This window comes from Macrobrachium rosenbergii, chromosome 27 (genome assembly GCF_040412425.1).
Source record: "Macrobrachium rosenbergii isolate ZJJX-2024 chromosome 27, ASM4041242v1, whole genome shotgun sequence".
In the NCBI taxonomy this organism is placed as follows: domain Eukaryota; kingdom Metazoa; phylum Arthropoda; class Malacostraca; order Decapoda; family Palaemonidae; genus Macrobrachium; species Macrobrachium rosenbergii.
In genome coordinates this window covers 8,505,150-8,508,969 of record NC_089767.1, presented here as the reverse complement: position 1 = coordinate 8,508,969, position 3,820 = coordinate 8,505,150, and positions in this window count along the sequence as shown.

The window sequence follows — 3,820 nt, the reverse complement described above, 5'->3', positions numbered from 1 at the left end:
ACTATTAGTGTAATATAGAAAATAGATAGGCCCATAAAACACTATTTAAACGTTGAAACCATATATTTCGGGCACAGAAACAAGTGCCCGAAATATATGGTTTCAATGTTTAAATAGTGTTTTTCTGTTATTTTCATATATATATATATATATAGTCATATAAATTTATACATACCTACTCACACACACACACACACGCATATATATATGTATAAGCTGTCTGCTTTTTGTGCCTTCTGGTGTGCATATGTATATGTATATATATATATATATATATATATATATATATATATATATATATATATATATATATATATATATATATATATATACTGTATATATATGCCAGAAGGCACTGCAAAGCAGAAAAGCTTGGTACATGGTTTTCCTTTATTCATCACGGCCTACGTTTTGAGATCCTTGTCTCATCCTCAAGGCTAAAAGTACAAAGTAAAATATACAACTACAGCAGGAAATGTTAGTATGTACAAATAAACTATGATAGTGTAAAGCATCAATGCAAAAGGCAAACAAAATGAAATTGTTAAAAAAGAGAAAGAACTAGAATGTTTCAACTAACAGACCTATTCCTTGAAGTTCAGTTGCTGTATGACAAAAAGTAAACATAAGGTAGGGTGTTGTTTAGGTTATGCACAGGGGCGTGGACGAGGAATAATTGTTCAAAGAGGGAACAAGCTTCTTGATCGCTTAGGATTCAAGAATAGGGAGGTGGTGCTCGTGTTGGCTGGTTAGTATAATTCTAAAATTAATATAGTTTATTTTACTTTTGTGTAGTTTTATATGATTTCTAATATTTGATGTTTCAAGATTGAGCAACTTGCACCCAGTACGAAAGCCAACGCCAATATGTGCGTCACATCTGACTTTAAGCAGTCGGTGCGTGTTTCCCACGTATGTCTGACAATGGCATTGACAGCAAGTAAATAAATAAACAACATCGGAGTGCATTAAAGGGGGCAGTTTTTCTTTGTGACGAAAAATACCACCAATAGTTCTTGGGTTCTTAAACATATAGCATGTTAATTTATGTGCCAAGTGTGTAGTAGCAGGAGGGTGAAAGGACTTATCCAATGTTTTCTTAACACATTTTAAAAATAAATTGGATGGATAACAGTTGGATTTAAAATATTTTTTTATCACAGAGAGAGCCTATTTCCTTGTGAAAAAGATTCCAGTCTGATGTAAGTGTGATTTTCACAAGGAAATAGGTTTTCTCTATGATTATTTTAAATCAGTTATACATCCAATTTATTTTTAAAATACATTAAGAAAACACTGGATAAGTCCATTCACCCTCCTACTACCACACACTTGGCACATAAATTAACATATATAAGTTTTCCATTCACACATGACACCTTTCCTACCCAGTCTAAAAAGGATTTTAACAAATTATTTTCCTAAAACTGACATGAAGCTCATATTTAAGAACCCAAGAACTATTGGTGGTATATTTCGTTACAGGATCTCGAACCGCAGGCCGTGATGAGTGATGGAAAACCATGCACCCGGCTGTCTGCTTTCGTGCCTTCTTATGCATTTTGCTGAGGAATAGCTTTTCTCACACTAATATATATATATATATATATATATATATATATATATATATATATATATATATATATATAATATATATATGTATGTATATATGTATATATATATATATATATATATATATATGCATATGTGTGTGTTATTTATATATATATATATATATATATATATATATATATATATATATATATATATATATATATATATATATATATGTATGTATGTATGTATGTATGTATGTATGTATGTATGTATGTATATATATACATATGCATATATATGTATATAAATATGTATATATATGTATATGTATATACATATATATATATATATATATGTATGTGTATATATATATATATATATATATATATATATATATATATATATATGTATAAGGTATATATGTGGATATCATTTTCCCTAAGTATTTTAAATACTTAACTTCATTTGGTCGCCACCACTTCTGTTTTTCTCAGATATATTTTTCGCTCCATTTCTATACACATATGTATGCTTATTGTAGGTCTGTCCAGTTTCTATCGTTACTCCATTTTGCACCCTCTCGTCTATCTATTTTTACACTGTAAACTGTAAAACATTGTAATTCTTCTCTTTCTCCCTTATAAATAATCCAGATGTCATCTCTACCCATTTGATGATGTTTAGATTCCTTGCATTCACCTTGCCTACCTCTTCCACTTCAAACCATTCCATAGAAATGTTAGCCAAGATCAGCGAAAGGCTCCAACCTATAATCTTTTACATACAATGGTTTTCTCCCCACTTAAACACATTGTCGCTGAGAGCCGCTTCCATCAATTTGATCACATCTTTGGTGACATCTTGATTATTTATAAAGGAGAAAGAGAAGAATTACAAAAGTTCCTAGGAAACATAAATAAACTATATGAACAAACCAAGTTTACATTAGAAGAGAAAGAGGGAGAAGTTCCATTCTTGGACGTACTGTTAAAGAGGGAAAGAAAAAATGGAAAATTTAAGGTACACATGCTAATTCATACTTATATATGTTCTCAAGCCATAGGAAAGAAATAAAGATGGGAATAACGGCAGGTTTGGCTATCAGGGCTAATAGGATTTGCAGCTCTGCTTTCTTAGATGAAGAGCTGGTATACTTGAGGGAGATTAGGATAACTTAGCTATTATAACTATTGGTGGAAAAGGGGAAACACTAAGGCAAGGAAAACTATTTTGGAGAGAGGGAAGGGAAAGAAAATGAATATTTGAAAGGGAAGAAAATAATTACAGTCCCGGACACAACGTCATTACATCCCTCAACAGGAAATTAGATAATTTCAAATTAATAGGCAGTTACAAAAAGATGATTAGGAACAAAATAGTTAGGAAGAAAAAATCGGCAGAGGGGGAGGAGGTAAGGGGAGTGGGTATATGTGGTAGGAAGTCTAGACACTGAGGAGAGATACTTTGCTGAAAGCGGCAAATTCAGCAAAGAACGAGCCAACAACACAAACAAAACATTAGATACTGTAATCAGTCGTTGGCTAGTGCCAAACTCTGCTAGGAACTAGTCTGGTAGACTGTGAACTTACCATACAAAAACATAAATAAAACAGCCACAATGACTGTAGAAAATGCCTCCATAATATGAACAAATAATGTAATGGCAGGCAATGCTGGAAGCGGCTTTGAGGACAGCTTATCAATGAAAATCACAAAAAAACAACAGAAAAGAGGACACAAAAACAGAAGATACCACATAGACAACGCACCCCTGGTAGAAGCCGCAGGCAGAGAAAGGTCAAGGTCAAGAGGGCAGGGATACACATGAGATGGAGGTTAATTGAAGGGTTTAAGAGAGCCAGCACATTAAACTGAAACAACAACGGCTTTAACTCCCCCAGACTCACGTGTTTGGCTATTTTACGACTACCAGACGATGAGGACAGTTAGCCCTGAAAAGCCTGTAACTTTTTCTGAAGAAATGTCTTCTCTTTTAAATGAGGTCCTGTTTTTAATTGTGTTGATGTACAGAACAACTGTGTAAGTGATAAAGTTTAATTCATGTACATGTATTCAAGTGTACCACAGTGAAAATGAAATTTTTCTGAAGTTTTAAGTGTTTATATATATATATATATATATATATATATATATATATATATATATATATATATATATATATATATATATATATATATAGTTATTTTAAAATTAAGAATATGTGGTTTATGAACATGTGCATATGTAACACAAGGAATGATAA